This window comes from Ctenopharyngodon idella, chromosome 3 (assembly GCF_019924925.1).
Source record: "Ctenopharyngodon idella isolate HZGC_01 chromosome 3, HZGC01, whole genome shotgun sequence".
Classification (NCBI taxonomy): Eukaryota; Metazoa; Chordata; class Actinopteri; order Cypriniformes; family Xenocyprididae; genus Ctenopharyngodon; species Ctenopharyngodon idella.
In genome coordinates, this window is record NC_067222.1 from 37,593,915 (window position 1) to 37,607,546 (window position 13,632).

Below are 13,632 nucleotides of genomic sequence, written 5' to 3' on the forward strand. Positions count from 1 at the left end.
ATGATGGAGAGCAGATCGTTCAGAAGAAATATGATGCAAACAATGGACAATATATCAATATTTCACGGATTTAATGCTTTTGTGGACAAAAAGTGCTGTTGGATGTTTTTCAATGGACGCTCATGGACATTTTACCACAAATTACAATATTACTGTTTCTGGAGCATCTATATCATAAAAAAGACACCGTAGATTGACAGTAAACCTTTAGAACTTTCAAATGATATAACTTATCTCTATTAATATTTTATATAGTATCTAAGATAGATAGATAGATAGCTAGCTCCTTAGCCTGAGCTAACTTGGTCACGTCGAGCTAGGTGTGCGAGGTTTCAGCAACCAGGCACCTCAGTTCCAACCATGTCCCACCTCTTTGCCCATTTTCAGTTATCCGGGAGTGACGTGCGGTGACGCACTGCCAAGATGGCGACGGCCCACTTTAGGCTTCAAAAATGCTCTTCAGAAACCTACGGGTGACGTCACGGACACTACGTCCATTTTTTTTTTACAGTCTATGGGTGCACTGTGAAGGGCTATGTTGCAGCAAAATATAACAAAAATACGGAGCCCTGGACATGACATGCAGGAAAAAAATAGTAGGCTAAATTGTGCGCACGATTTATTAATTTGTTCCCTCGATTTACTAAATCGTGCGCACGATTTAGTAAATCGAGGGAACGAATTAGTAAATCGTGCACACGATTAAATTTTTTTTCTTGCATGTCATGTGCGGGGCTCTGTACAAAAACAATGATTATCTTTGTGTTCTGCTGATGTGTTCACGTAACCTGCTGCCACTGAGTCAACAATCCTGTGTACAAACTAGGACACTGAATTGGATGTTGCACATGTAATACAGCTGTATCCTTTAGATCAGCATTGCAGCAGAAGTGTAATATGGAGCAAATATTGACCGCTAGAATTGGGAAGGACACTCTTTGATGCGATAATCCATTTTGTGTGCTACTTAAATGACAGCATTTGTTTGGTTTTTAATTTACCCTTGATTCCTCCCATGGCCATTGAGCAGACTGCTCTGTGGAAAAGAGCCAGCTGTTGAAGAATCAGATGTTTGCGCAGCTAGATGATCTGTGAAGGAGTGTGTTTAGGAGGGCACAGTGAGGTTTTACATGAGATTTTAATAGTGGTGAACACTGCAGTTGTTACCTTGTGTGTGTGTGTGTCTGTAGCCTATGTGATACATTGAAAACGTAATGCTGAGAAACTCTCAACAATTCACATTAATTTAACAATGCAGCATGACAGCATGTCCCTTACTAAAATACTTTTTTAGTAACATGGTAGTTACGTTTGGAATCAGACATTTTTTTCATGAATTTTCATGATTCTTCCATTTAATTGATCAAAAGTCAAATTAGTAATAATAATTTATGAATGTTGTAAATTATTATTACTTTGAAATAACAATATATATATATATATATATATATATATATATATTTTTTTTTTAATTCAAATTTTAACTGTGATGGCAAAGCCCCTTTTACAGCATCCATTGCTCCAGGTTAGAAAACCTTTTCAGTCTAATCATTCTAATGTGCTAATTTGATTCTGGAGAAACCTTTATTATTATTATTATTATTAGCACAGTTGAAAATGTGGTTTAATGAAGTGTGGAAATTAGAATGCAAGTCAAAAATTTTAGTTTTAAAAATGACCATACTGTAAAATCCTATTAGTTAACCTTCTTAAAAAAGCATTTCTTCAGAAACTCATCAGTCTGTTGTTCTGTTGAGAGATGAATACTGTCCCATACAAAAGAAGAAAGCATCTTGATCTAACCAGCACAGAGAGAAATGTGGTCGATTGGCCTAGATGCACAACAACATAAGAATGAGTAAATATTAGAATCTCTAGTTTGCGAAACAGACCACTCACTGGTGCTCAGCTGGAGCACTGAACAGCACACGCTAAACACCAGCTTCACCTGCATCAGAGGACATTCTGAGACACTGGCCCTTTAGACAGAGTTTCTAAGAAAAAGCTACTCGAATATAAGATCAAAAAAGGGAAGACGGAAATATAACTTAATTATTGGATGGCAAACTATTAGAAAAGCATGTTAAAATGGATTGATGAATTCAAGGTCTCCACTTTGCTGCATATGGAGAATTCTTTGATAAAAAGAAAGAAGGAGAACATTTATTTGAAAAAGGAATTGTCAAACATAACAATACATAACAGTAAACATTATCTTTACTGTAATAAAAACATCAAAAACAATAAATTTACATAGTGATTCCAAACTTTTGAACAGTATACACCTCCATTCACAAGTTTGGGGTTAGTACGTTTTCTTTTTCTTTCTTTTTTTTTTTTTTTTTACGTTTATTCCACATGGACACATTAAATTGATCAAAACATTTACAAAACATTCCTATAAAAAATGTTGTTCTTTTGAACTTTCTATTCATCAAAGAATAGATTTAAATTATATAAATTATATATTACATTTTAAGAAGAAATATATCAGAAGTAAATATTTCTGTGAGCGCGGTTTCCTGAGACTAATAAAAAATTATTTGGAAGAAACTTTAGGTCAGCTTTAGGTCTGTAATTTTGCAAATGTAAACCAGTATCTGCTCAATAAAACACTTCAAAAAAATGTAAATAACAGAGAGCAGGCCTAAGTTCAGACTGAAAAAAATGGGTTTCGTAGTTCCTTTTTTGTGTGTAAGACAGAAAGTCTTTGCTTCAGGGCTCACAGCAGATCTTGAGCTCAGTCTTATAGCACTTATAAAGTTGACATACTGGATGAAAGGTGAAGTCTGGGCATATAGGGTTAGAGTCTTCACTTCATATCACATTATCATGACTTTCTATTGTGGGATTACAAATTTAAGAATCTGTTTAAGATCTGCTGATCCTACATCCTGACATAACCTCACATGAAATATTAAGGTGAAGTATATTGTGTTTAACATTTTGAGGTAAAGATAATGACAATTTAAGGAGATCAAGGCAGGCAGCCCAGGTGTCTGTAACATTAACCTTTTGTCTTCATGCACTTCCTAACCATAGGCAGGACAAAGCTCAAGATACAGCGGTGCCTTTGTCTCTATGATAATGTAAAGGTATGGGCTATACTGTCAGACTGATTGGATTAGCACCTATGCATTTGAATGACACCGTTATGCTGATTAGATCATGGCTGGGAAATGTAGGGAATGGGCTGATTCCTGCACTGCATTTGCATGCTTTGTTTAGATTGTCTCCACCTCTGCTCTATGTATCCCTCCCCCTTGAATGTATATGAACTACCAAGTACACTGCCTTAGTTGGACCTGGATGACTACAGCGACGCACAGCGCGTTTCTCAATAAAGAGTAACTTCTGCTTGAAAGATATCCCAACGTCTCCTGGTCTCTGCTTCGACGAGGAAAAAGTTTCCTACACTATTCACTATTTTGGTGATCTTGCAGACAGTCATGATTAAATTAAATTAGGGTATTCATATTTCTATTATTAAATTTATGTTCAAATATATAGTTTTTTTTTTTTTCCCGAAAAATAATGTACATTCACACAGCATGAATACAGCTGCTTTTTTAATCAATCAAACAACCTTAACAAGATCTGTCTCTTGAAGATTGATTCTGTGATTGTAAATAAGGTCATTGTGTGACCTGAATTATGTGTGATAATATATAATAAAATGTAAAACAGAATAAATTATTGATTGTTTTTAGCGCTGCTGTGTTAATAATACAACATTTAGTTTGGGGCTTGGTGCCAACTGAGATTATCCAGTTTATATGGTGATGTTTTGTCACTATATCTGCCACTATAGCTGTTTTTGCTTTCATATAATCATGATTAAATGAAATTCTTGGCATGTCTGAGTTTGTTGATCTGTGGACTGGAGTGGGATTTACATTAAAAGCTGAATTCTCGACAGACACTTTCCATAAATACTGTCACTTTGGTGTGTTTAAAGAAAGGCACAAATCTTATGTCCTTTGTTGTGAAAATTATTATATATTACATAGAAGTAAACTAGTAGGAAAAGAAGATAACATCAAATTGCTTATTTTGGCCTGTTCCAGTTCTTGACCATCTCTACATTATTTTAATATAATCCTATGGATTGATATCCAAATCACTGTAGTAAAAAAAAAAAAAAAAAAAAAAATGCAACAAAACTCATTTTAATAACCCATCCCAAAAGCGAACAATTTACCTTTTGCGCATTTGCATGTGAACGTTTCATTGTGCTTTTTTGTTCTGTTAAAGACATGATTTCTCCCATGGCCATTAAGCAGCTTTCTGTGGAAAAGACATGATTTCTCTTATTAGACATGATTAGATCTTAAAAGACTTTATTTTTTTAAAGGGGACCTATAATGCCCCTTTTACAAGATGTAATATAAGTCTCTGGTGTCTCCAGAATGTGTCTGTGAAGTTTCAGCTCAAAATACCCCACAGATAATTTATTATAGCTTGTCAAATTTGCCCCTATTTAGGTGTGAGCAAAAACACAACGTTTTTGTGTGTGTCCCTTTAAATGCAAATGAGATGTTGCTCCCGGCTTTCCAGAAGAGGGTGGAGCTTTAACAGCTTGGACTTCGCTTGCTCATCAACAACAAAGCTGGAGAATCTCACACAGGCAAAATGAGGATTGTCAGTAACGGTGTTCAGACTTACATTGTTCAAACCGAAGTCAGACACTGATGGAGAGACTCAGAAAGAAGTTACAACTTTTTGAATGCATCTGGATGTTTCTGAATGGTTCGTGGATAAATTTATGTAGTTGCTGTGGAGTTGATTCAACTCATCGACTAGCATGTGCCGTCATGTTAATCTTTTGTGCAAATCCAGCGTTGATTTCACCCTCATTTGTTGTAGTCCTTAAAAAGCGATTTCTGTAAAAAAAAATATCTCCCTTTTTTTTAAACTTTGAGCATCATAACTTTGCAGATGTTGTTTATGCTCAAACAGCAACATTAAAAAAGTTAAAAAAAGTGAAATCATAATCAAGGACCCTTTCAAATTTGAATACCCATATGGACCTTTTCATGCAAATCATCATTTTAAAATATTTTTGTGTTGACCCACCACATCTAAAGGTTAGGCACCTCTCTTTTTCTGTACCACATTCATGCAGAGTGAGATCACAGTTTTTCCAGACCGGTTTTGCAGGTGATGAGTCTAGACAGTCTACATGTTTTACTTAAGGTTTGTGTCAACCTCTTGTGCAATTAGTTTAAATTTCCAGTGTAGATATTCTGCTAGATTACGAAAATAATGTGTCGACATTTATTCTGTATTAGGAAATGTGCAGCATGTGGAAATAGTGAATGATTAAATGGTTGTGGTCAGCATTTCTTAGAAAAAATGCATTGCGTTGCATAGCAATTCAATTGCTGACACATGTGACGTGCATCTGTGCTTGGTGTCGGGGTCTGTAGTAAACATGAGTCGTACTGTGGAGCAGACACTGTACTTGTTTAGCCCTGGTTCGGAAGAGGTTGGACTGTCTCTGCTGGAGACGAGTATGTATTATTCAAATGTGGCTCACACTGTGGGGAGGAAGAGGAAGAGGAGGGGCTGTGTTGAAGGTCGAGGGCCTGATGATGATGCCCGTCCGTAGGCTGTCAGCACTCACATCACCTGCTGGCTGTTTTCCCAAGCACACTTCAGCACTTCACCCTCCTCTGCTTCAGCCTCATCCAGCAGGGCAGGCCAGAGTTCAGCCTCCTGCAGTGGTGTGGTTGGCTCAAAATCTTTACTGAAGATGAGAATATTTCATAAAAAGAGGTTTTTGCAATAGATTTGAAGAGGTCATTAATGGAATGGATATTGGAGACATTATTAACCAATTATTGGTTCATATGCAGTAGTGTGATAGAAAAATACAAGTGTGCTGTTATAAATTCAGGGATTTTATTATGTAGCAAGTCTGTTCTAATTTATCATTTTTATACACGACACGTTGCTGCACTGGATTTTGTAGATATGTCTGAGCTAGTCAAGCAATCAATATGGGGAATGCCTTATATAATGTATTTCTGTGTATTATTGTAATGTATTATTGCTCCTAACCTTATTCATAACAGCATAAAAAATGTATTATTCTTTGAGGGAAAAATACTTGCTAGCTGGCAAATGTTGGATAATGGGTATTGTTACTGTGCTGGATAGTTGCAGAGAACAAAGGAAAACTAAAAAAGAAACTCAACTGTGTATCAAAAATGTTTTGAATTTTCTGTTGAAACAAAGGTTTGTATGGATTAAGGCTGGGTGATATATCATAATATTTTTGTGATATATTAAATTCATATAAAATAAAGCAGCATTGTAAACATTGCCATGATTTTAATGCAGTTTTTATTTGTACGTTGTCTCCTGAAAACTGCATCGTTTGAGAAGTTGTATGATCTGTCCCTGTCTCGTGACATATTTTTTTAGTATTTATTCAAATGTTTTAATAAAATATAGGTAACTGGTAAAAGGTAGTTTATTACTTATTAAATTAGTGCATTTAAATTAGAATGATTAAATATAATCATTACTTGTGAAAAAAATGTGGAGAACATGCCTTGCTTTGATCAGCTAGATATCTACATTGTTTTCTCTCATTACAGATAGTTTACATGTAGTGACAAAGTTACTTATAGTCAGTAGAATGTCTAAAGTGGATAATTGAAATAAAGTGTTATATAGTAGAGTTGTCAAAAGTACCAAATTCGGTACCAATCAGAAATTTTAAAATGTGACGCTTTGAGCACTGTTGAGCGGATTCGTAAACAACTCTGATTGACCATTGTGTTGAGGTGCTCATCGCATATGTCTGTGATTGGCTACAATGATCAATGCATGGGAGCGTTTGAAAGTGTTTTGAAAGAGGGAGAATTTGAAATGTATTTTGAAATCAAAAGGCGCTTTATTTTTTGTAAGCATCCACGATAGACGCCTGCTTTCAAACGCTCCCATGTGTAAGCGCTTTGAGATTCAAACAATAAGACTAACCGTGTTTAGATATATAACAATGATTACTTTTTTGTCGATTAAGATATCCAAACAGTTGCTCAACTAATAAAATACATTAAACCGTACTTGGTGTTTTCATGGTTTCTACGGAAGTAAAAACAGAAATCGAGGTTAACATGGACATGACATTGTCATGACATGGCATTGGCAGGCGATGCAATGACGTGGTTAAAATTGCTGATTTCTCTGGATTTAAACATTGTTAGAAACATTTGGGATCATGTAAGTACACAAGTCAACAAAATAAATAACAATGTTCTAGCGCAGGGGTTCTCAAAGTCTACATTCAAAGGTCCAAATCTGAATTTTCATCAGTGTCAAAGGTCTAGAACAATTGGTTATTTCAAAACTTGTTTTTAATAAATATGCATAGCAAATCAACACTAATTTTTTGAAAAAATAAAGTGCTTTTTGCATTCAAAATACAAAAGTGCAAAAGTGACAAAACAATTAATTTAAGTGTCAGCATTTCTTATGAACAAAACACAACAAAGAGGTAGGCCAAAAGTATCATGGTGCAAAATACAGAGCAGCAAAAGTTAGTAAGTCAGTCTTCACAGAATGTCCCCTTTGCCTTGCTGAAGTATCTGACAAACACACATTGCTGGGCTTGGTCTGTGCCATCTGTTGTCCATCATCCACTGCAAGTGAAAGGCAGGGTGCATCTTTGATAACATCAGTTAACTGCTTAACTAAGTCATGGGCAAGTACATATTTTCTTTCATTTCTCTGACATCTCCTGTTTCTCCTTTTTCCTCAAACAAAGCCTAACTAAACACTCCTTAACAATCTCTGCATCAGAGAATGGCTTCTTGCTTTTGCCTAGTACCCAGACCACTCAGAAAGATGCTTCTGTAGCTCTCTCTTGCTGTGTCAGAGCTCTCACAAGCACCTTGTTTGTTGATTCATATGAAGACTTCAGCTGTTGTAGTTTTGCTGTCCTTACCTCTGTATTTTGTGGATATTGCCATTCAAAATGTCTGTTTTGTTTCATAGTGGCGTTTGACATTTCCACTCTTCACAACTCCATCTGTCTCATTACAAATCAAACAGAACGGCTTTGTGCTGGATTGGAGCAAAATGAACGCATACCTCTCTGTTCAATCGTCTTTGAAAACTCTATTTTCTTCATCAACTTTTCTTTCCCTGGAAACTGACATACTCACCTATCCAAACGTTCACTGCGGTGAAGTGTCGCCCGATTACCCTGCCTGATTACGTCAAAAGTCATACATCTTATTGGATGTCATGATAACAATGTCACGCAGGAAAACTTTAAATATCTCGCCTTCACACTCTTTTCCAAAAAGACTGAACAAATGATTTACAAGTTTAACATGCGTTTATCAAAGTAGGAAATCCAGACTTTTAACCTCTTACACACAATTAGTGCTCTTGAAATACGAAATGGAGGCCGGTCCGGATTGAATTCCCTCCGGGTCCAGATCCGGGAAGTGCTGTTCTAGTGGTTTTTGGATATTTTAATCCAAAAAATCTTACATATTGTGCCTTTAAGAACTCCACGTAAAGTTATCTTTTGTAAACATTTTTTGATGAATACAAGTAGAAAGTCTCTTGAATGTCAAATGTCGAAATGTTTAAGGTATGTCTGAGATTTCACTCATGGGTTGTTAAATGAACTGTGTCCTAAGCATGTCAGTCAGCCAGGAGATGATCTTTGTGGTCGTAATCAATTTAAGGTTAATCCCAGCATGACACCTAGTTGGCCTCCGCAGTGCCAATGCAGCAACCGACAGCATTAGCAGCATTAGCACTGCTGCCAGGCTCTTTTCCGGGGCATCAGGGCAATGTGAAGTGTGACCGTAAACAGCACCTTCCCAGGGGCTCACAATACCAAGTCACCAAGCCACCAGAGTGGGGAAGTAATCGCCTCCATTATGCTCTAGGTGCTCTAGAAAAAAAGCAAAAGGGGAAAAAAGGCAAACAGCCCTGCAGTTGTGTTGCCGCGGATCAGAATCCAATTAAACACTGTTTAGTTCTACATAAGCCGCCAGTCATAGCCTGTTGACTCATGAAATTAATGCATTATTGTGGCACAAAAGAAACCAGTGCACTAGAATGCACAGCATTTCCTCAGGCTGCATTTCAGACAAACTGACATAGCGTACATACCTAGCAGATGTTAACACCAAAGTGCACACTCAATGACAAAACAACACCAGGGCAATGATAATCCTAATCACGTGCCAGAATTGACTTTTTTTATGTGCCTCGATCATCTAGTCCTCTACAAAAGAAGGTTTGATGGAATCCATCCCACTATGTTGGGATGCATCCCTGTGCTCCTTCCACGCTGCAGCCTGTCAATGTAAATAATGACCACTGCAGTGCCCCTGTGCATCTTGAAGGCAATTTATGAATGCGTAAAAACTATTAAAGGTTAAGGGTTGCAAACTTCTACGGTTGTTCCTATAATGGACATGGGAGATGCCCTGCGGAGGTGACAAATGAAGGTCCTAAAGTTAAACGTACTGTGAAATCACAAAAAAAGGAAAGCTTTAAACGAATAAACAGCATTCATGAACTTCGTCTTCTTAACACCAGTAGATAAACTTCCAATGCAAGGCCTATTTTCTTTTTTACAATGAGCTATCCACCTAATTTTCAATGTGGAAGTGAGCCATTCTCTGTGAATATAGTTGATATTAAGTGTCCCCAACTAAGCAAGTCAGAGGCGACAGTGGCAAGGAACCCAAACTCCATCAGGTGACAGAATGGAGAAAAAAAACCTTGGGAGAAACCAGGCTCATTTGGGGGGGGCAGTTCCCCTCTGGTCAATGAATGAACACGGTGTGAGATTGTGGATCGGTAGCATTCAAATATTTCATCCTGTTCCTTTTGCTTGAAGATCGGATTCATCACTCCAGTACGGAGACGAAGCTGCTCATAGGTCAGTGCAGAGTACTTGTTCAGTTCTTGTTGTCTTTGCTGGGGATTTGTGCCAACAGCTGTTGTGTTGATGAGGCCTTCACAGGAGATTGTCTAGTATACACAGTCTCTGCTGACATGCGTTGTGATCGTGTCTAGGTGCAGGTCCACCATCTGATCTGGATACGGACCGAATACGGCTGACTACAGTAACCTCAGGATAAACAGAGAGACAATAGCATAGATGCCATTCTGCATACGACATAGCAAGTACATCGGGTGTTACGGGAAGTGTTCCTGGTTGACCTAATTTACGCAGCCATTTTTGCTACAAACCGGTCTGTTTATTATTATGAGAATAAATTAAAACAGTATGATAACAAATACCAGTTTACAACATCAAGCAGCATAACGGATAAGCGGATAACACCGGAAGCCTTGCACATTCAAGTTACAAATGGCTGCGCCTACACATAAGTTAAAAATAAGGTGGATAAACCAATATTTGTTGATTAGTATAAGCAGTTAGCCCGTGATGGTAGATGTTGTAATTATAATTATGAGGCAAAAAGTATCTTTTTCCATAGATTGTCATTTGAAAGTAGCCGTATATTTTGATTGTTTTTTTGTTTTTTTTGCAAGCAACATATACATTTCTAATATTCCATTCATACGCATACAAATGCTGGAGACTGGAAATACCACCTCATGCAAAAAAGTTTTGCCAGAGATGGCCTTATTAATGGGAGATACGAGGGTCCGTGGCTCTACCATTGGAGAAAGCGTAACGGCTAACATGAATCACGTGTATCTTGACAACCAATCACATTACAGCCTTGATGTCACTGAATTTTGTTCACAGTTGTGCAACAGTCAGTCACTGTTTGCGGATACCATAGAAATTAATTAGAAATACCGTAAACTAAATCACACCAGTTGCGCAATTGTCTGTGACTTCTCTTATAAAACAGCATTTTTTTGGGTTTAAACTCGATTGTTTAAGAGCAAACATTAGCCGATGGCCTGTCGATTCATTAAATAATAAGCTATTTCCTCACAAAAGTGGTTTATTCAGCATAGAGAAGCCTCTCCTCCATTGACATCCAATTAAAAAATGACCTCTGGTCTCCTTTCCATTTTACTGCAGCGTTAACAGGCATTACGCTTTTTTCGGCTAAGATTGCAGGCTTGCCTTCAAGTGGCTTTGGTTTTGCACATCTGCACATTCCAAAGTTCAAGTTTGGTGAACTCTGACCTGTGAATTCGTGTCATGTGAAGACGTGTGACCAGTAGAATATCGATAAGTCACTGTGTGACCTCTTGTCTGAATTAAAAGAATGCACATTTTTGCAGTAAAGTAAATCTTTAATTATATATATTAATTAATAATTAATTAATTTAAAAACTACATATATTTAAAAACTTCTTTGAAAATAATGTTTAGGTTGTGTACACTCACATGTATGGTGAAATGTGAAGGTGTAAGGACAATATGTGATTGTGTACTCTCTAAAGTACTTTAAAATTTCAAAACTCGATGAAGTTTTTTTAATCCTTTCCTTACGTCACTGACCCATCTACGTAGTGTAGGCCCTACACAAAATAACACTGAAAGGTCATGAACAAATACCATGCAGGTCTTCTGTTGCTCATGCTTAGCAAATACCATTGAGATGAATGGAATGCTAACAGATAACTCTCTCCAGACCTCCTTGGTATAAACAGGCTTCTCCTCCCCCATACCTCACTAAACCGAGTCCCATGGGTCAGTGTATTAGGATAGAGACCTCTTTTTGCCATTGCATTGGGCACTTTCGCAAATCCAGCTAAGCAGGTGCTCAGTTTCAGTAGCCTTAATATGTGTTGAGTGTCTGAATGCCACACCAGAGCGCAGGCAGCCCTGTCTAAACCACTTTGAATCAAATTAATTCAACCAGGTGTGCCCCCACACTGCTGGGGTGCAGGTGACACCTGCTACATTCCTTTAATTAGAGGTAAAACAGCTGTTTCTGGATAGACCTATGGAATAAACCCCATCCACCCGCGCTCCCATCGGAACGTCTCCTTTGAATCAAGATGCATCAAGTATAAACGACATTTGACTCTCAGCGCCATCGTCAGAGGGACACGTGCAGGACATTTCCAAGAGGTACGTTTTTCTTGGGTTCTCAGTTCAGCTGAAGTCAGTATTGTCTCAGATGTTTCAGGTTTGGAAATGCTTCAGAGAAGGACAATGGTTCAGATGATTTGGCTCTGAATAAATGTGGAGGTGAGATTGAGAGTGATATTTGACAGTTTGTGTCTGTAGCAGTTGCTCACTGCATAGAGAAAGTCATGAATAGCCACTGACTCAGAGTGACTGGACTGTGGCCAGTCCTAATGGCAGAGCAGCAGGGGGATTTCATTCACACTCAGAGTAACAGCAGGGAAAATCCCGTGAGACACTGGAGGAAGGAATGGTTTAAGAGAGCTTTGATGGTGCTTCACAGTGACAGAGTGCTCTTGGTATGGAGTCTAGGTCTCTTGTGTTGGGTCAGCAAGCTTTAATAGTTGACTTAAGGCCTGTTCACACCAGGACGAATGTTTGGCGATAAACATTTTCATTTGAATGAACAGTTGTTGATGTGTCTGGCACATACCAGCACAAACATTTTTTAAGGAGAGTTGTTCTAATTTCTTTTCCATCGCACTATGACAAAGTCCCTTTAAGACAAGTCATTTCCCTTGGCGGCCATCTTTGAAACGCCTCTCGGGCACGCAAGCGCAGCTCCTATCTCTTTGAATGGGGAAACATCAAATTCTACAAAGCTGTTTGCCAAGCTTTCGATTCAATTTCATATTTGAAATTACCAATGAAATCTGACAACAACTGTCTCATAAATTTAGTTTCTAAACGGTCGAATCATTACAAAAAACGGTATTTTTCAGGCTGGCTCAAGCTAATGCGCATGCGCAGTCCTAAATGCGCGCCTCTTGTGTCTCATTTCGGAGGCGCGCATCTAACTGTTTCTATAGGAACCAGAGCTTCTAACGGCCGCTGCAGTGACGCGATGACTTTACCAATCGGCGATTGGCTCTTATTTAGAAGGCGGGACTTATTCCGCCATATTGCGCGTTTCACTTTGTTTCATTCATAACAATACGAGTCTTGTGTTATTCTATAGTCTTTGACTATGAATAAAGCTGGCTAACTTAAGATTTACTCTTTAGGTCACATGCATAGAGCCGCTGCTGTTACTACGATTTGGTGGCATTCAAGAACAATTATTTTGCTAAGCGACAGTGAATATAGGAGGAAATGGCTCTGTTGTGTCTGTACTCTTGTATATGGTGTTGTTTGATAAACACCATCTGAATGGCCGACGGGCCAAATGAAAACTCTAATTCACTCTCTGACAGTAGGTGGTGGTATTTGAAAGGATGTAAATACTATTCAACTTCTTTTTTTTAATGGAAAGCGTAATGGAAATATGGAATGGAAAGTTGAGCAGCGATTTGTGTACTGGAGGAACCAAGGTATTTTTGCTTTTTTGCAAGTGCCACCTGCTGTCAGAGAGTGAAACTGCATTTGAAATGGTGTCAAATTGCATGTTAAAATCGGACTAAATTTTCGTGCCGAACATTTGTGTTGCTGTGAACAGGCCTTTAGGGAGCAGAACTGAGTATGCCGCATCACTGAGCCGTTACTTTCCCTTCTTGTGGTTAGAATAAGTTTTAAGCTTTGAATTCTTC